Raw genomic sequence first — 21801 nt, forward strand, 5'->3', positions numbered from 1 at the left:
AGACAGAGCAAGGGCACCAGACTTCAGAGGGCCAAACTGTGTAGAATTTTCACAAAGTTCAGGTGCTTCCAGAATGCCTGAGTTTCTCCATCAGAACCACATTTTTCATTCTTCATACTCTAATCTGCAAGGCATGAGACTGTTGATGAGCAGGGGGAAAGGGATGAGTGGGGGGCTGATTGTCTTTATGCTATTTGGGGGAGAAAGCAGGGAGGTTTAAGACAGGGTGTTTGACAGAGCACAGCCCCATCACAGCAGCACACAGGGGCAAGGATCTGTTTTCCTACAAGGGATTCAGGTCGGAGGAGCATGTTGGTCAATAAAAATGCAATATCTGGTGCTTATAGGGCACTGGCAGTATGGCAGGAATTCCCTTACTGATTATTTTACTGTCCTTTGAAGGAGGCTCCCATATAGTACAGAAAGGAAGATGAAACTTGGAGAAGTGAGTGGACTGGTAAGTGATGAAGCAGCCTCAAAATCAGCAGCAAGTTGAAAAGGACTTAAAACATTGCTGGAATTCATGGGAATTTCTTGGTTAGGTTAGCAAATCCAACAAAGAATCACATTCGGGGGCCAGGTGGGGCAGGGACCAAGTCAGAATGAGAAGATGGCCCAGTCGATGATCCATATGGGGCACCTCCCACAGGCCCAGCTACGTTGAGGAGAGCCTGTGGGTCATGCTGAGGAGTGCAGACTGTATCCTGAGGGTAGCAGGGCTGTTGAGGGGTCTGCAAAAGGGGCAGGCAGATAACATAATTTTAGGAGGACCACTGGATGGGAGAAGTAACAAAGCTGTAGGCTGTGAGGTCAGTTAGGACTCTGTTCTATAGAGAGTCTGTGCTGGGTGCTGTTAGGAAACAAGCTTGAAACATCTTGGTCTTGCCTTTACAGATCTGGGAACCAGAACTGTGTAAATTCCTAGCAGATGTTTTAATGTCATAGGTGAGATAGGCCAGAGGAGGGGACAGAAGAGACCTCTAGGACCAAAGGAGAGAGAGGGTATGTGATCAGGTAGGCTTCCTAAAGGAGGGGGCATTCATACTGAACGATGAAGGAAGGAGAAGGCCTTGATTGGTCCATATGTGTAAGGTGAAGTGGGCCAGGATAAAGCGCCTGGAAGGGCGAGGCCTAGGGCTTAAGATATGGCTAAGACTGGCAAGGTTTTCTCTTTGTCCACAGAAGAGAAGAAGGGAATGAAGCTAGAGAGGTGTCTGCAGCTATGAAAACTGTGGGAGTGTTGTGGGAGGCTGGCAGAGGTGGCAGGGTGGGTGGGCATTGGATCAGAGGTCTGGCAAGGGAAGAGCCTACACCATACGCTTCGGTGGAGCAAACTGAATATAGTAGCATCGCTGGTAGCAGCAGGCAGCCGCAGTTACTGGTGAGGTGAGAGACAGAGGCAAAGAGATGAAGCTTGATAACCTATGATAGGGGCTGCCCACTGGGAGCTGGGACCGCAGAGATTATGCAGTCATGGCTGCAGATACCACCTGAAGCGGGGCAATCGGGGGATAAATACAGGGCTTCTCTCTTCCTCCTGCTTTCCTCATTGGCTGAGCCAGCAGGAAGCCACCTCACTGAGGAGCTTGGGAAATGCAGCCTTGCCCACAAGATCAGCCCCTCTGTCCTACAGAGCAGAGTTCAGGAAGAGCAAGTAACGCGTCAGAAGGAAAACAGCCCCAGGACCAGTGGGACCAGCGTGGGCATGTTTTGTGACCACTGCCCCAACCGCTGTAAAGCTGTCCATATGACAGACGCTCCATGTACTTACAGACACCCTGACTCTTGTGCTCTTGTCCTCGTGTGCAGTCTTTGGGGTCCCTGGAGTCCTGGGGTGCAGGCTCAGCAGCCTGGTGGTAACAGGGGATGTGGAAGTGACCCCCAGAGACAGGATGATCAATGATGGCCTGTGGGCTCCTGGCTTCATCTTCCCACCACCTCAGGTAGCGAGCTGCCCACACCTCTCACTCCTTTCGCCCAGTCGGCATTTCCCTGCCTCTTCACAGTAATCACCATTGACAGCTATTGACTGGTGGTGGCAGGACTGAAATCTGAAGGTGAAGGGGTGAACAATTTCCTCATGATCTGGCTGTGCTGCCCCTGATGCAGCAAGGTGAAGTGCTCATCTCTTGTCCAACTCCTGAAGCCTAACACTCCTTTACCCTCAGGTCTCCTTCTTGTAAAGAGGACCTCTTTGAGCTCCTGGTAAGGATCACTTCCCTGACTGCTCCAGCCCCCAGTGACATCTTCCCCTCGTCTGACATCAAACATATTGGGTATTCATCATTCAATGCCAGGTCTAGGATATCTTAAAGCAGAGGTTCCCATACTAAGTGTGTATCACATCACCCGGAGGGCACATTGAACCACAGGTTTCTGGGTCCCATCTTAGTGTTTCTGATTCAGTAAGTCCAAGATGCGGCTGGAGAATTTGCATTTCTAACAAGTCCCCAGATGCTACTGCTACTGCTGCTGGTTTAAAGTGATAATCACTTCTCGGTGGGCTCATGTCATTTCCTTAATGACCCAGTAAGAGCCTGTGGCGGGAAGAGACCCTATTTATCAAGAGTCTTACCTAGTGCTCTTTTGGTAAAAGCAGGTGCTTAATAAGTCATTGCTTGTATATTAACTAAAACTATTCTTTTTCCCTTATGAGTGGTGAGGGAAGGGAAGAGAGAGAGTTTAAGGTTATTGAGATGAATTTTATGATGCTGTAAAATCTTGAAATTTACCATATGTAGTGGCTCTTTCTCCTGCTGTTAAATGAGTTAATATGTGAAATGTTTAGGATAATATTGGCAACATGTTAAATGCTACAGAAATGCTTATTATTATTATTCTGCTGAACCCTTTGACTTGATGAACAATCTTTGTACCAGGACACACGTAGCCACATCAAGGGCTGCCGCAGACCTTGGACTACTTAAGACTTCCTCTTTTCCTGAGGTGAAATATACTTGAATGTCACCTACCTCTTGAAGGGTGGCTTGTGGATGAATTTTATTTTCTTCTTTACATTTCTCTGCACTTCCCTAATTTTCTACTGCAAACATGTATTATTACTGTTATAAGCAGAAAAATGTTGTTTACAACATCTTGGGCATTTCTAACACAACCGTACACAAGACACGAGTCCAACATACCAAGCTGAACAATCACTTTATCACTGGCATAAAGAATATTCTATCTGGAACCAGGAACTACTAATCATTCATTCTTTTTCTCATTTATTTATAAATCTACTCACTTAAAACATTGATGAGTATTTAGTACATGTTTCCCCTGTTCTAGAATTCTAAGATAAGGGCATGGCTTTGGCATTGGCAAGATCTTGGATGTAACCCTGGCTCCGCCACCCACTGGCTGGGTGACTAGACTATTTAATTCTCTGTGTGTCTCAGTGTCCTCATTTATAAATGGAGATCATAATGCTACCTTCCCTATAGCATCTCTGTGAGGACGAACTATGGGAAAGCCCATGCAGCCAGCACTCATTGAATGCAAGCTGAGTCCTTGTTCTGGGAGCTGGTTCCTATCACAGCATCATAGTAACATCAGTGATTCCAGGACATCCATATGCATGGCTTTTTCTTCTCCAATAATATGAGGTTTGCTAGAGATTATCACCCTCCTCTTTGAGATGGGGACCGTGAAGTCTAGAGAACCAAGGGGCTGACTCAGGGTGCCACACAAGCCCCCAAACCCCTGCCCTAATGAGATCTCCATAGGGTGGTGACACAGTGTAGCCAATCTTCTCAATAAATGGCTTTGCATCAAGGAGCTAAGTTAAAGGACTCTTTAAAAAATCATGTTTGCCTTTAGTGCAAATTCTCCAGCTCAATGTCCATTAAACTAAGGGAAAACTTCCTTTCTCAGGAGTGAAGGACAGAGGAGTGATCCTAACTTAGTCCATGTGGTAGGGGGGATGGGATGGGCATCTCACACCTGCCACTGCAGGAATGAGGCCCATGGCACTGCATTAAGTGTGTTGAGCTGCAACAAGACCCTTTAGGAGCTGAAAGCTGCCACCTGCAACTAAATATTTCTATCTAGGGAGCACAATGAAGCCTAAAACACTAATGAAAACGTCCTTCAACATTAATAATATAATTAGATAAATTGGACAGCAATGGCATGCTGAATGAAAGAGTGGATGCCTTGGGAATGTGTGTTAATGGATGGCGGGAGGTTTGCTTGCTTCAGGCACGATGTGCCATTTTGAAGATGGTGGTATCACTTCTCCAACGGAGATAGCCGGTGTGTCCATCGAAGCCCATTTTTACTGACAGAAACAGAGGCCCAGGGCGGTTAAGAACTTGCCCATGGTCACACAGTTTGCAATTGAGCAGAATCAGAATTTTAACTCAGGAATTCTTACTCCAAGCCCAAATTCTTAACCAATCAAGGACATTCTTTCTCTTAAAGGACTAAGAGTAAACAAATTAGGAGCCCATGTGGTTAGGTGAAAACCCAACCTTTCTGCAAGGGAGTAGGAAACCCACTCTGTGGTCTCAGCTCCAGCACTGACCAGCTGTGTGACCCTGGATAAGTCATTTAACATCTCTGAGACTCAGCATCTCATGTGTAGAATCGAAGCAACAATAGCATCTTCACAGAGAAGTTGGAAACATCAAATTAGAGAATGTGTAAAGAAGTTGCTCGAGATCTAAGGAGTGCTCTATAAATGGTATTGTTTTTTTGTAATAGACAAAAATTTGGCGAGGCTTCCTTTATGATGGTGTTAGGGTCTCAAGTTTTTCGCAAATGAAAATTTTCCGATAGGTAGAACTTATGTGGGTTTTGTGTTTCGTTCTTTTATTGAGAGGGCTCTTTTTGCAATCTATTCCATGCCTCTGCCTTCTGAGACATTGCCTATTGCTTGTTGATTTTTGTTTTGTTTTGTTTTATATATTTATTTTTTTTTGCTCCTCTTCACTATTAGGCTGTCAGCTGTGATTTTTAAAAAATTTTCCATTATGGAACATTTCAAACATATACGAAAGTAGAGAACATAGTATAATGAACTCTTATTTATCTACTGTACAGCTTTAATAACTATCAATTCATAGCTAGCCTTTTTTCCTCTATACTTTCTATTCACTTCCTTCCCACCCCAGTCCAGGTTATTTTAGAGTGAATTCCAGCTTTGTATTATTTCATTGCTAAATATTTCAGGTTATACCTTTATAAAATAGGACTCTTTAAAAAAAATTATAGACTCGATACCATTATCAAATTGAAAAATTTAGCAATAATTCCTTAACTTTATCAAAAAATCAATCCGTGCTCAAATTTTCCTGAACGTTTTATACATTTTTTTTCAGTTTGTTTGAATCGTGCTGTAAATAAGGTCCATACATTGTGAGAAATTGCTATAACTCTTAAGTCTCTTTCTTTAAAATAATATTTTGTATTTTTCAATTATAGTTGGCATACAATATTCTATTAGTTTCAGGTGTACAATATATGGATTAGACAGCTGTCTATATTACTCACAAAGTGATTACCCCCCAATAAATCTAGTACCCCTCTAACACCATACATAGTTATTAGAATATTATTGACTATATCCTTATATTTCCATGATTACTTTGTAACTATCAATTTGTACTTCTTAGTCCCTTCTTCCCTTTTTCACTGACTCCCCACCTCTGTCCATCTAATAATCCTCAAAATGTTCTCTGTACATTTATCTATGAGTTTCTTTCTGTTTTATTTGTTTATATTGTTCTTTAAATTCTGCATGTACATGAATCATATGGCTTTGTCTTTCTCTATCTGACTTACTCTGCCCTGTGCAATACTCTCTAGGTCCATCAAAGCAATATCTTTTCCATCCCCCTTTTTTCAGTCTGTGTGTGACAGATAAAGAGCTTCCCAGACAAAAATAAGCTAAAGAAATTTATCAACACCATGCCAGTAATACAGGAAATGTTGGAGGGACTTCTTTAAGAAGAAAAAACATGTATCAAAAACAGGAATAAAGAATGGTAATAACTACACTCCTATCAACAAGTACCTCAAATAGAAAAGAATTAAATGCTCTAACCAAAAGAGTGGCTGAACGGATAAGAAAACAAGACCCCTACATATGCTGCCTGCAAGAGACTCACTTCAGATCAAAAGACACACACAGACTAAAAAAAAGGGGATGGAAAAAGATATTGCCTTGATGGACCTAGAGGGTATTGCGCTGAATGAAATGAGTTAGATAGAGAAAGACAAATATTGCATGATTTCATATACATGTGTAATCTAAAGAACAGAATAAACAACAACAACACCAAAAGCAGAAATAAACTCATAGATACAGAGAACATTTTGAAGGCTACTAGATGGGAGGAGGGTTGGGGTGAATGGCCAAAAAAGGCCAAGGGATTAAGAGGTACAAGTGGATAGTTGCAGAATAGACATGGAGATGTAGAGTGTAGCATGGGGAAGATGGTTAATAATGTAATAAATATGTAAGGGAGAAAGAGAGTATTAGATTTAGTGGGGTGATTGCTTTGTGAGTTATGCGGATATCCGATCACTTTGCTGTACAATAAACCAGTATATCATTGTATGCAACTATAATTGAAAAAAAAAAACTCATTGAATTGTATAATGTAAATATGAGCAAATAATTGTCTATTATATTTCAATAAAGCTGGAAAAAAATGTCTGTGGAAGCACTGATAGTAGTCTATGCTAAAACTCCTGGCTGCTGTAACCCACAGTCCCCTAGTAAAAGTTTTAGTACAAAAGCTTGACCAGGCACAATGTCACTGAGCATGGAGCCTCAGCATCAATTTCCCTGTGTCTCTCACAGAGACTACTGATTGAGTTTCTATGGATTATGACCTATAGACCAAGGCATGCAGCCTCCAACCTTACTGTGACTTTAACCCTCATGTGCTGACAGAGGTCACTGACATGTGGCTGGCCTAGAATGTGGTTCTCCCTTCATGAGAGACTGCCAGAAACTTATAAGGTCATATGTCCTTTTAACCAACCTCACTTCTTGCCAGCTTGCTCCCTGCTTAGATTGTTGAGGGAAAAAAATATATATATATATAAATGATTACATTAAGTGTGTGTGTGTGTGTGTGTGTGTGTGTGTGTGTGTGTGTGTGTGTGTGTTTATGTGACCAGAGTTGGCTCTTGGCATTTCCTCTTTCATAGTCTAAACATATGAGTTTTACTTTTAATCTTGAGTAAATACTAAGAATAAGTCACATTTTGCCTTCACTCCCCTCCACAAACATGCAAACAACAGGAAGGACCACATTTCACTAAAGCACAAAGCACCCACTTTCTCCTGAACCTCCAGAAGCTTGAGATCAGGAAGGAGGTGTGGCAGAATAGGGCTAGGGCCATAATTGAAGATGTAGTGCTGACACAGTTATGACTCCCAAATGAGTGGGAGCTGAGGTCTTTTGCAGAAAAAGTTGAGGAGGCCTGAATAATTTGGGGAACAAAGGGGATGAGTGGAAAGGTGGGCAGGGAGGACACAGCCCATTCAGCAGTGGAAATGAATGCTCTAGATACATGGATAGGTCTTTAAAACAAAATGTTAAGGAGTTGGAACAAGTTCTGTAGAATACATACAATATGATACTATGAGCATATGACTTAAGTGTATTTAAAAATGTGAAACAATATCATGTATTGATGAGTGACTGACATATATACTAATAAAAGCATACAGAATTGCATGGTAATAGTAACTTCAAATTCAGAAAACTGTACTGGTTATCAGGTGAGTAGGGAGCAGGTGAGAGGAGGGAATGAAATCATGTGTATGCAAAACCATTGCTGATGTTTTATCATTTAAGCTGGGTGGTGAATAGAGGTGTTCAATTTATTATTTCTTTACACCTTCTGTATACATTAGTTACATGAAAATACTTAAAAAAATTAAAGAGTCATCCCCTAACAACAACAACAAAACTTTCAAGGCTGACAGTTGTCCTGAAAGAAAGTGTTTATTGAGCCTTTATATGTTAGTCAGAAAAAGGACCAGGTCCTGGGGCATGCAGTCTAAACCACCAGCAGCAGGGCTAGAGGGAGAAGACAAGCATGTCTGCTATTCTGGGATTGACAGGCTCTCACATATAACAAGTTTGAAGAAGAAAGATGTAAGTTGTTTTGAAAGGATTTACATTGACTATAGATAAAGATAGTAGGAAAAGGTAAAGTGAGAAAAGTGCTTGGATAGATGAATAGTCTGTAAGAAAGAAGTGTTTGATGCTTCTGGATTGGTTATAGGCAACAGTCCAGAAAATTCATGTGTAAGCAGAATATGGTGGCCTCTGGTGGTTGGCTATTCTTTCTAAATAATCACTAAAATAGCTGCCTGAAAGTTGAATCCAAGTTTCAACAAACATTCAGGAATCTGAGCAGTCTTTTGTTGGTTTCAGCCCTCAACTGCTCACTGATTAACTTCCCTTGTCTCTTCCTCCCACCCTCTGGCTTGCTGTAAATTAATTTAGGACATCTCAGGAATTTTCTCTTGTCATGTATTTCTTGTGAATTGGTAGTTAGATCTAGAGTCTTGATTACATTCAAGTTCAGGATGCATGACCACCTCATAGGTGGTGCTGTGTACCTCCATCAGGAGGTGTGCAGTGTTTGGTTGTCTCTCTGATCGTGGCAGACAGGGAAGCTCATTGCCTAGATTTGTTAATTCATTGGCAGTGGCAAATGTTGATACACCGATTCTATCATGCCATCTTTGTTTATTAGCTGGAATATGTTTATAAATAGATGTCTCTCTTCATCAACTCTGCAGTTACCCTGAGGGATAGTTTATTTAAGAAAAGCAAGATAAATGACTAATTGCTTCCCCCTCTCTTAACCAGTTTTTAAGATAATTAGCCAGCTCATTTGTGTTTTCCAATGATGACTAAATAGTTTATTTTTACTTTTCATGAACTCATAGATATAAACCTATTTGATATCTTTTTATCTGCTTCAGTTATTATCATTATTATAGTTCAAATTGCCTCCCCTTGGCCACTTGGAGCCCCTCAAGTTTGCTACTGAGTCCTTTGGGCATGAACCCAGAAGTCTTTGATAGTTTTTCTCATTTAATTATGACAAAATGTCCTAGACTTATTTTGTGCAATTCCTGCCCTAGACCTTTAATCAAACATTCCTCCAAGGATTCTTGTTTCTTTTTAGCAAGAAGTGGGCATGAGGGATGCTCAATGCTGCTAGATCAGTCCTTGTTTCAAGTGGACAAAGATGGAAAAAAATAGGTATGTATGTATATACATTTAATATAAAATATACTCCGAGTTAATGCTACTGCTACCAATTCAGGTTGAGGACTATAGAATTTTACTTAACCTCATTGATCGTATGTCTCTATTCTTCTCCCATACTGAAAATATCATTTCTCATTGTCACCAGATAATTACTCATTCACTTTATTGCACAACGGTCTAAGACTAACAATACAATTACCACTGTGAACATTATCATTTAAACATTAAATACTGGTTTAAAATTTTTCTGTAATTCTTTTTGTCTTTAGGATATATTATACTAGGGATGGATATAGAGTCAAATTGCTATGTCTTAAAACTGCAAGGGATAATCTCTCTCTCTGTGGTTATGCTACCAACCGAGTACAGAGTTAGGTTCGCTTATTTCATTTTGCTTTTGATTTTAAGAGATTACTTATCCAAAGTTTAATTTTGTTTGATACTTATGTAAAATATTTACATAGCTCCAAAATTAAATCTACAAAGCAGAAGATATCTAGCTTTGATTTTGTTTTAATATGAGCAAATATATTTTATATACTTATCAATCTTACTTTTGTAGATAATTGGTAGCATACCATGCATTTTCTCTGCATTGCCTTTTGCACTTAATAATATAGCCTAGAGAATTCTCTATAGTCATATGTGTAGACTTATTCCTCCTTCCTTTTTATATATGATGCCATTTCTTATCAGTCTCACTATTCCTGTCTCTAGCAATCTACCTTCCACCTTAAGGTGTTGAGTCTCTGGGCTTTGCAGTGCAGACTTCCCAGCCTACAAGGATTGTGTTAACTAAGCATTAACAGGTTCTGAGTATGGACTCATGGACCTCTGTAGTAAGGAATGGCTCTGGTCTTTCTGGTAGGTGTCGTGACTGCTGAGCCTCAAGTACAACGTTTGTTACTCCATAAACATTAGTGAATCAAATTGCTTCAAATGTTTTAGACATCTTTACAATGATAAGAACAGTCACTGTGAAAATAAGAACCACTACATTCACATCAGACTTATCTATGGCATTTGATCCCTTTGGGTGGCAAAGACATTGGTATCTGAAATCAATATTTTGCTATCAGAATTTCTTTTGGAAAACCTGTCATTTCTGGGGATCACGCAAGTTGAAGGATACAAACATCATTTGGCAGGATTTATCTTAATGAAAGGTTGTTCTGTAAGCCAGGAAAAGGCTCCATTTTTTTCTTCCTCAGCTTTATATAATTGATTGATTGATACATCTATTCATATGTTCTCTTAATTTATGAAACAAATGGTTTTCTGTTCATCTACTATATCCAGACATCATGTTGGAAATTGAAATAGAGGAAGTTTCCTTCCCTGAGCCCAGGGGCATGTTCCCTCATCTTCCTGGAACATTCCCATATGACCTGTCCATTCTTGGTCCCATATGATGATTTCTCCTTCCTTAAAGGCATGTTGAAACCTAGGCAGGTGGTCAGGGCTGGCTAGTGTCTGCAAATATTTGTTCGGCTGTAAGGAGAACATTGGATGCCTTTAGCTGTGTGTGCTCAGTTATCCTGCTGAAAGCATCTGTTTATTTCTGAAAGCTAAATCTCGAATGGAGTAAGGTCAAATATATTCAGATCTTCATAAAATACTTGAGTATTTAAAAAAAACGAAAGCTTGTATTGGTTAAACATCAATAATGCAATTGTTTGTGGCATGGAAATAATTGGCCCTTTTCTAAATATAATATCTTCTCTGTTTTCTCACAATTGACAGGGTCTTTAGTTCTGGGGCACAATTTGACTTGTCCTCTGCAGAACCTACCCCTTTTTCAACAAAATACGAATGGGTTAAGCATAGTACTGCTCTTATAATGCTGTAGTCTTCTACAAGAAACAATTTGTTTTTAAAGAGTATTACAAATTGCTCTACACACACCTTCGGCCTGAGTTGTTATTAAACTGCTCCTTGGGGTTACTGTGAGGATGGTGCCAGGGAGATAATGTGAAGACCAACGGGAGGCAAAGCACACTATGAGAGGTGAAAGGCAGGCCACCTCGAAAATGGAACACATATGTATGTACTTGCACACACATTCACATGTATACTCACATGCACACATGAATGCACTCATATACGCTTGTGTGTATATACATAGACATGTACTTTGCATGCACACATGCAGATAGTTGTACACACAGGCACACACATTCACACAAACTTGTACATGGGTACACTCATGTATGCTCATATACACATTCCCCTATCTGCAAATACATGTATAACACAGACCTGCACACTCACACACATCCACTCACTTACATTCACACTCTTATAAACTCATACGCACTTATGAACATTCATAATACACACACTCATATACATATGCACACAGTCGCACCCAAGTTCAGATAGACACATGCTCTTATGCCATTCTTCATCATTATGGAAGGTTAAAACGGTCATTTAGGATGGAAGCTGTTCTATTTTCCCAATGCCATCCTCTCCACTGTATTCAGAAATGAGACATCTGGATGGGAAGTCACCTATTGCCACTAACATCATCCTGAGTGTTTTACTGGGCAATAGACTTTCTATGGCTTAAACCCAAGGGACTGGTTTTTGCAGCAAAAGCTTGTCCCAGAACCAATGTCTGAGAATCAAGGGGCAAGTGTTATATTCTCTGCTCCCCAGCTGGGGAAAGGGAGGTAGAAAGAGGGTCTGGGCCTTGCCCAAGGCCATTCAGGGAGGTTACAAGCAGCTGAGCACAGCTCAGAAGCCAGCTCCCCCAAAACCTTGGCCAGTCAGGCTTTGAGCTGATATGACTTGCTTGACACTCCCAGGAAAAGAGGCTTGTTTTGATTTCAAAACATTCTCTACCTTTAATCAAACTCATTAGTTGTGTTTTTCATTATCTAAAATGATCCCTGGAATAAAGCCCCCTACATTGTTCAGAGGAAGTAGTGTATACTTCGCATCTCATTTATCAAACTTTTATGAAGCAGCAATTAGGTGCATGCTTCATGAGCCAGGCATGCTCTGAAATTGCTAAGAATGTAATTTTTCTGAGCACTATTTCATTGCTACCTCTTCGAGTGACAGAAAACGAAGCTGATTGTACAAGTGAGACTCTGCCTTCAGAGGGGAAATTAAAGAACTGCTTGCTTATCGCAAGCCCTTTTCCTGGAAGATGAGATTTACACTGAAATCTTGCTCTGGACGAAAGGAGTCTAAAATTCACACTCTCATACCCTGGAAGGGTCCCCCTCCCTGTGTCAGGTCTTAACCACATAGAGTCATGCGTCATGGCCATATCAAGCGTGCTCTGACCTCGGCCGTCCTTCACTCGGTGCCTCTATTTTCAGCCTTCCCTTCTCATGTGCTTTGAAGGAGCTGGAGAGATGAGGTTTCTTTTTATTAAGAATCATCGTGCCTTTCTCTGAGCACCCTGGGGCTTCTGTGTCAGGTCCCTGCCAACTATTGTCCTGTTAACTTTGTTAATCCATTTCCCTTCCTTTCTTCTGACTAGTAGTTTTCAATGTGTGGTCCCCACTACCAACAGCATCAGCATTACCTGGGACCTTTAAGAAATGCATATCCTCAGGTCCTATCCCAGACAGACTGAATTAGAAACTCTGGGAGGTGGGGTTTAGCGATCTGTGTTGAACAAGCCCTCAAGGGGATTCTGATGCTTGCTTCAGTATGAAAACCTGCTCCGGAAAAGAGGGGTTCGGGGAGGAGATACACATGTGAGCCCAGTGAGTGTATTTAGAGCTGGCCTCAACTCAGTGATGAAAACTGTTCTGAGCAGCCACAGACTTCCTGGGTAGGAGAAAAAAGAATTGACAAGCTGGATCATGCTGGGGCAGCAGGTGGGGGGCAGTGACAGAGTGGGGCAGTAAAGCGTTCCCTGTCTTCTTCACTATGAGAGAGCAATGCCTAACCCAGTAGCTCTCAAACTTCGTCACACGTTGAAGTCACCTGGGGACCTTTAAAAACTACTGATGCCTAACTCCCACCTCCAGACATTCTGATTTAACTGACAAGGGATGTAACCTGAGGGAGGGAGTTTTAAAAACTCCCCAGGTGATTCTAATGTGCAGCAAAGCTTGGGAGCCAGTGGTTTAACCTATAAGGCATGACACTTTCTAATGGTGGGATTTCAGGCAATGGTGAAGGTAGATGTGGAAGGCATTTATTTAGCTGTCTTTCTGGTGCCTCTCAGATTACAATGTTGAGGTCATCTACTTTGCTTGTGTAAAAGCTGATCTTGGTGGTCAGAGTTGCCTAGCACAAATGCACAATAAGCAGAGAGAGGGGGTTCCAGAAAAATCATGACTCTTCTGAAGCAGAAAACATACTGCTGCTCTCCTGTTCGTTAGGTTATAGAAATGCCAAGCCCAGCCCGGCCAGAGCCCCTTGGCAGCACTTCCTATACACACCTCCCCCCTGTAACAATGTCCCTAGGTGTCCCCAGTTACTTGTTCATTGTCAGCCATCCCTGGTGGTGGGGAAGAATCTTGAGAAGAACGCAGGTTCTATGGTAGGCCCCCACTCTGCTGCTTCCCTTCCCCAAGCTCTGGTCCTCACATCAAAGACCTGAGGATGATACAGTTCTCCCATTTGTCTGCTGCGGGATGAGGATGAGGTTCAACTGCACCTTGCCGGTCCTGCATACCTGTATGTCATCTCCTTGCTCTCAGAGTGGGCTTACCTGAGAAGCTAATCCTGACCAAGGCGTGGGTATAGGGGTGCTCACCTGACTGCACTGAAAACACCTGGGGGGTTAAAATGCTCATGCCTGAGTCCCTGCCCCAAAGTTCTGATGTAATTGGCCTGGTGTGGTCTGGGTCCTGGATTTTAAATACCTCCCTACATGTTTTTTACCATGCAGTCAATGCAAGGCATCATTGGTTTGCCAGAATCAGAATAGTGACTTCCCTGGTGTGCTTCATGATAGTGTTTGAATAAGAGCCAGAGGAGTCCTAGCCCAGAGGGGCAGGTAAGGGCAGTTTTGGGCTCCAAGGCAGGTCAAAGAGACAGGTGTGTGGTAAGAGGGGGCCCTGTTGCACCCCCACTCCCCTACCCTGAGGCAGACAACTCCTCTGCCTTCCCAGAAGGCCAGCCTTGGCTGAGGCACTGAAGGCTGGTCTGATGCCCGACTCCCTGCCCACATTCACATTCTCAGCTGCCATGGATTTATCTTCCTAGCAGCCGCTTTCCATGGGTACTGATTCTGGAGGGTGGGAGGTGCTCACACACCTACGTCCACCAGAGTTTCCCTGGCCTTGCCAAGTCTCCTCTTCCGGGCTGCCTATCCTCTCACCCCTCTCTGGAAAGAGAGGCACTGCTTCCTTTGTTCCTCCATTTCAGACTTAACCATGATGCCTCATTTCAGGTTTCAGAATAATTGAATTTGTTTAGGCCAGGTGATCCAAAGCTATGGAGTGACACGAGGAAGAACAGTGTTTTAGATGCCTCCCAATAGTAAAATGACTTGGATTAGGCCAGCACAGTGTGATACCACAAATACCTTGTGGTTGATGGTGGTCTAGGGCAGCTGAAAATTAGAACAAACCGTTGTTAAGCAAGAAGAAGCTTGAGAAAATTTTTCAACAATGGGCATTAGATTTGCAGCAAGTGGCAAGCAAGCCCTTGTCCAAACCTGACATAGGGAGACAGAGCATTTCACCAAGTTATTATGAGCTCAGCTTGCTGGTTCTCTCCCACTTACCACTTCCCAGCATAACCACAGACCTACACAAATCACCTATGTTATAATGGGAAGGTGCTGGTAGGTGTGGGGATAGTGGAGAGGAGGAAACATTAGACAGGCTGGAAACATTACTTTGCATCAGAATGACGGTTCCTACCTGTCCCTAGGTGAGGCTCAAATTTTATGCGTTTTCCAACCATTGAAAATCCAAAGAGGTCATGTCTACAGGTCTTGGTGCCCATAATCCAAACACGCACATATGAACTAGAAGGTGTGCTTCAGGTGTCTAATTCATCCTGATGTACCCAGAACCTGGCCCAGGGCCCAGCACACAGTAGACATTTAGTAAATATTTCTGAGGAATGTTGGAGGGTACTCCAGCCATGCAAGAGCAATAGCACAATTTGCAGGCCATTTGACCAAACAATGGTTATTGGGTGCCTACTCTGTGCCAGGTCCTGGGCTGTGACAGTGAACAAAAACAGATATGTACATGCCTTCAGGCATCTTACAGCTCAGAGGGGAAGGCAGGCAGTAGATAATCACATACATGTACTTTTTTTTTGGGATAAAGTCTAGAGAGGGGATAATAGCAAAGGCCTCTGAGGACATAACTTTTGAAATGATATATGAAGTGGGAATTAACTGGTTCTAGAGATGGGTCAGAGCTTTCCCTGCAAAGGGAACAGCTTTCTGTGAAGGCCCTGTGGTGGGAAGAAGTATGATTCATTTTGGTTCCTTGTGTCCAGAGCAGACAGGGGAGAGAGTGGGTTGGGATGCAGTTGGAAGGTGGGAGCTATATCTTGAATGGTCTTAAAGGCTATGGGTTAGGAGTTTGGCCTTTATTATTAGAAACCACAGCAGCCATTTCTGTCATTGAGGCATTCTGTGCAGGGCTAGACTGTATTAGAGCCATTGACTTAATAAATGTGAGGTTGCAAAGATAATCTAACTGAACCAAGTTAATTCCTCTTAGGCTCCATCTGAGGGACTATCAAAAGAAGAGCAGCACACCCATATCCAGGTGGGTGGGGGTGTAACCTGAACAGAGCTGAGGGCAACTCTTTCTAGAGAGGGGTAGCATGAGCCATTAGCATCTGACACTTAATGCAGCTGGGGGAAGGGTGCATCCTCCCACCTCCTGTAGCTAACTCAATTCCATTTTACAGGGCTAGATAGAGTTGTTTTACCTCTCGTACTCCCTCATATCCCCACCTCAGAAAGGAGGGACTGCTTCCTCTGTGGGGCCACACCCATTACTCAGGGCAGTTCTAGCATGAGAGCTGTCCCTCTTAGGAAACTGCTTCCCAGTTCCTGGGACTTCTCAGGATCTGGGTTTCTATTAAGGAGGAATTCCAGCCCCGCAAGAAAGATTATCAGAGGGCTTCTGGGGTTCCCAGCACGGTATACACACAGGGAGGCCCTAGTGCCTCCCTGGACCAGGATTGAGAGTCAAGGCCTTGGGCTCTAGTCTTGGCCCTCCTGTTAACTCCCTGGGTGAGACCTTGGTCACTGTACGTGCTGTGCCTGTTTCTTCTACTGTTGGCAACAGTTTTTATTGTGTGTGTCATTTTTGGTTGATGGGCTGTGCTTTGTTTGGATCAGTGCCTTTCTGGACTCTGCTGAAAAGAATCCCATGGTTGGTTAGCAGTGTTACCTTTGCTGAGGGAGAGGTTCATGTCTAAAAATTATGTCTTGATTGGATGGTCTTGAAGGTCTCTTCCAGCTCAGGGCCATGGAGAACTTTCCATGAAACTTTTCCTGACTTGGCTCAAACACATTCTTCTCTTTTTTTTTCAGCTCATCAAGTTTTCTCGTTTTTGCTTTTTCTATCTTATTTAGGCTGGTAGTTCTGTTTTTATTTTGGTATATTATTGGACTTTTTCATTGTTACATAATTTTAAAATTTAACCACTTGACTCTCTAAGTAAATTATAACCTCTTCAAGGGCAAGGTCTCTGGTGGCCCTATATTCCCTTGAGGACTTCCTACACAGATGATCTTTATATAGGCCTGTGGAAAGGCCTCTTTTATTTTATTTGGCTTTATCTGATGTGGTTAACTATAAACCACTTGGCTCCCAATTGGTTTAAACGACTATGATGAAGGCTGTTGGTAACCATCAAGATCCCCTTCACTAGGCAGGTATGCCCATCCTCCCAACATTATGAGCGTTGGCTGCCCATGGTTCACAGCTACTGTTCTCTGGACAATTGCCCTCAGATGAAAGGGAACTAACATGTCTAGGAGGTTACACCAAAGAATGCCTATCAAAGACTAACTGAGTCTGATTGGGAGGCGGGTGTACAAAACGGCAGGCTTCTTTCCTCAAGGAGGAACTGACTCTGGTGCAGTCTGTGCTTCAGAGTTCCCATGGGATCTGGCAGAAGCCAGTCTCCAGCTGAGTCTACAGCTCGCTCAGTGTTTCCCTGGCCCCATGTGCTTCCCTCACGCCTCTTCCCCTGAGAGCACAGCCCCAGAAAGACCCTTCTTGGGCTCTGCTTTTAGGGAGCATGATCTAAGACAATAATCATGTTTGCATTTTATTCTCCTTTGACTCAATTTCTTCCATTGGAGAGAAAAAAAAAAGGATTGATTCTGCCTTCTGTGTTGCTAGTTCTGGGCTAGGATTTGTGGAAGATTTAATTTAAAAAGGCCTTGTCAGCCCACATATGAGACTTTTCAGCAGCATCTCATTTTAGACATCTCGTGTCATAGTCTCCCTTATTTCTGGAGATGACCCAGGAAGTTCGATATTTCTGTGTCTTTCATCCTGAACCTCCCAGGCAGCCTCCCCTGTGTAGAACTAGCTCCCAAGTTCTTTGTCAGACTTTAGGTTACCATAGTTGTTTCTCCAAATATGGTCACTGTCGTGCATTTTCTGAGTTATAAATTAGGATTCGTAGTAAAAACGAGGCAGAGCATTTTCGTTGTGACTTTTGGGCAAATCCATGGTGTGCCATCACGAAGAACTTGGCTCAGTGATATAGATGAGCCAATAATCAGGCAGGCTCAGGGTGGATCTCTTAAAGAAATTATGGGTGTCCAACTCTGGGACAGGTGCATGGGCTGATTTCTGGAGAAGAAGGGTCCTTAGTGTTTCTCCAAGTTGAAGGACATGAAGCCAGATGGCCTAGATTAAAGTTACAGGCTAGAAGAGAAGTGAGTTTGGAGCATGGCATAGTGATGAGGGCATGGGAATCACTCTCAAGGAAGCTGGGTTATCAAATATGTGAACAGGGTTAATTATTACTTAACCTCTTTGAGCTTGTTACCTCATCTGTAAAAATGGGCATGATAATAGCACTTAACTCAACAGGTAGATGGAAAGATGAAAAGTGATAATGTATACAAGTGTCTCAGCACTGAACCTGGCACAGCAAGCACCTAAAAATGTTTCCCTATTATAAGTCATGCCCATGTATGTTGAGCTATCTATCAGCTCTATCACTAGGTAAAGGAGGTACTGATGACCCTCAGAGGTACTTATCATTGTCTAATGTGAGGTCTGAACACTGAAACCTTAGATCCTGGGAAAACCTCACAACCTATCAATCAGATCACCAGCACCAGCCTTTTCAAGGCCCGGGATGGCTTAGAATGCACAAGTAAGAATGAACAGAGGAGCACCCCCAAGCCAACTCAGGACCACAGACCTAGGAGCAGTCAGGTTGAGAAGAAGAGAGGGCTAGTGAAGGAGAGAAGATTGGCAACCTAGGGTATGTGGAAAACAATGGGGCACATAGGTTTGGGTTCAGATCCCAGCTCTGCATCATATTAGCTGTATGAACTTTCACAACTTACATAACTTTTCTGAGCCTCAGTTTTCTACTGTAACGTGGGATACTATGTACCCTATAGTAAGAATCTGTGCTCATGTGTGTAAAATGCCTGATGTCTAGCAGGTTCTCAGTAGACAGCTAGTGCTATATTTCTGGGTCAAACCCTCTAAGCTGATTTTGTCTGCAGCCACACCCCTCCCCATCTGGCCCCTCACACTGCTGACAAAGCCTTGATTCTGGATGACAAGGCTACAAGTTTCTTTCTACCATTACAGGGAATAGTGCTTGTTTTGATGTCTCTGAAGCCTGTTCAGCCCACGTGACCCAACACTCTGGGGTTCACATTGCAGACAGTTTTTAGATTCCCTGTGCATTCCTCTACAGCTGGCCCAGGAGAAGAACACTAGGATGGAATGTGGGCAGACATTTGGCCCCACTCTCCTGCCCTGAGGTCTGCAGCAGCTGCTCTCCAATTAAGCATCCCAGTTCAGACAAGGCCACCGACCCTTAGTTCACCTAAATAAATGTACTTCAAGAATTCTGGGATTTTACACATTCTTCACATGGCTTCCCTTGGGGCTTTTGAGTTTTAGAGACTTTCTCTGACCACACTCTTACAATATTGGGTATTGGGAATGACTGTGCCCTCAGAGCCCCAAAGCTGGGAGGGCACATGGTATTTCCCCATCAGTTGAACTATGGCAGGCTGCGGGTCAAGCTTCCTCTTCTGAGAGTGGGTTACCCTCTGGAGAGCTAGAGGATCTCAAAAGAGGGTTGTCACGACTTCGTCCTCTTTAACTTTCTTCTTTACACTCAATACGTGGAAGCCTTTCTCCCTTGTGTGAGATGCCTCACACTAAGGGTTGGAAAACTATGGCGCATGGTTAAATGTGACCCACCACCTGTTTTTGTAAATAAAGTTTTATTAGAACACAACCCTGCTCATTTGTTTACATATTGTTATGGCTGCTTTCATGCTTCAGCAGCAGAGTGGAATAATTGCAGAGACCATGTGATCTGCAAAATCTAAAATATCTATGATCTATCTCTTTATAGAAGTTTGCCTACCTCTTCCCTATACCATCTGGGCGGACTTAGTATCAGACCATACCCTGAGACTCGGATAGAGAGGGGTTGGTTCAGGGAGATACTGGGCCAGAGCTTCCTTTCTGAGAAGAAATCCCCTTTCCTGGGAAATATTATAAACATATGGCAGAAGGGAATCTGAGGCTGCATAGCATGTTCTATAGACCCCCAGTCTTGTAAGAAGTTCCCAGATAAAGGACTTCGTAGTCAAAGATGTTTGAGAAACACATTCTTTAACCTCCTCTTGAAGAATCACAACCCTTCTTAAAATTAGTATATTAAAGGCTCTGAGAAGTCCTATGGGCGATGAACCTATGTACTTTGTTTATCAATGTTTCTCTAATGGAATTGATCACAGAATGTTTTTTACATGTGTACTTCAATCATAGCCCACAAAATCTCAAAACAGATTTGGGAAGCAATGATCAAAGAAAAAAAGTCAATTTCATGGATTTAAGAAATTATTCATTTGTTAATTCCACGGGACTCTCACCTAGTTTTAGGAAAGAGTAGAGAGTCCATGTATTCAGCCTTTCTCTGCACTAAATCACTTTAATGGGTGTTGCAGAATCTGGGGTGCAAATATTCCTTCTCTTGATGACGTCTGGGCCAGTGAGACATATATTGTATAGGAGTCAGGGAAGGACTTAAACACTAGCATTGTAGGTGGTGAAGCTGGATGGCAAGGAGAGATCATTTTGTTTCTGAGTCATATGGGGCCTTCTTGCTCCTCATTTCCCCTCAACTGTGCTAGTGGTGGCAGTAACAATAGGAGAGAAGCTGCCTCTGTGGGATCACCTTGTACTCTGGGGTGTGGAGAAGGAAGGGCATCTTGAGGGCAGGCAACCCCACTAGAGAGAACCCCAGAAGATGGTTTGAGCTGTACACATGCCTAGCCCCTTCTGGCCAATCCTACCCCTTACCCATCTCACATATTGGCAGGAATGACTGGGGAAAAAGGAAGGATATACACCTTTAAGTGATACTTCTGGCTGGAGGATGGGGTTGTTCATTCTTATTTCAGGCCAAGGACACAGAGTCCCTCAAGGAGGTTACTGTCTCGTGGGAGAAGAAGATTGAGAAGACATCGTGACACTCCATTCTAGCTACCAAACTCTGATGCGTGATACTGTCCTGGAGGTCTTTGAGATCCTCTAGCAAAGGAGAAGCCAGATAGGGCCACAGGGCAGATCGGCCAAGGTGGAAAAGTGATGGGAATGTATTGAAACATGTAAGCAAGAGCCAGAGAAGGAATTTTTAGTTCAGTTCACCACTGTAGCTTCAGGCCTTCTCTCTCAGATTAGACATAAGATACAGGTTGATGCAACAGAAAACAAACACACAAACCTGTAAAGCAGAAGTAAGCCCAGAAAGAAAATGAACAGAGTGCCTAACAAGTAATTTTAAAAATCTGAATGAAGCAGCAATAAGAATCCATTTTATCTGGATCAGAATAATAAGATTTTTAAAAAAGAAAATAAATGATGGAAAGGCTGCTGGAGGTTGGCCCCATCCCATACTGCTGATAACAGTAAACATTGCTGCTACATTTCTGTATGCCACAAGAGAGCCTTCGAAGTGTTGCTACCTTTTGACCAGATGGCTTTATTTCTAGTAATCTGTCTAAGGGAATGAAGCGGGCAAGAAAAAGCTTTATGAACAAAGGTGTTTATGCATTATATAATATTGAAATATTGGAAACCTTCTAATGTTCAATAGTAGGAGAAGGGTTAAATAGATTGACCCTTGCATACAATTGTATATTTTACAGACTGTAAAAATGATGCTTAGAAAGATGCTTTTAATGACACCAAATTCCTTTGATATAGCATTAAATGAAAAATGCAAAACTGTAGAGAATTATCTAAATCATTTATACATATGTATAACATGATAGAGTAAAAAATATTAAAAATACATTATTTATCAATGGTGGGTTATGAGTACTTTAAAGTTTTTTCTTTTATGTATTTTTCAATTTTCTACAATGATTATATGT

Source organism: Pteropus medius, unplaced genomic scaffold (assembly GCF_902729225.1).
Source record: "Pteropus medius unplaced genomic scaffold, Ma_sr-lr_union100, whole genome shotgun sequence".
Classification (NCBI taxonomy): domain Eukaryota; kingdom Metazoa; phylum Chordata; class Mammalia; order Chiroptera; family Pteropodidae; genus Pteropus; species Pteropus medius.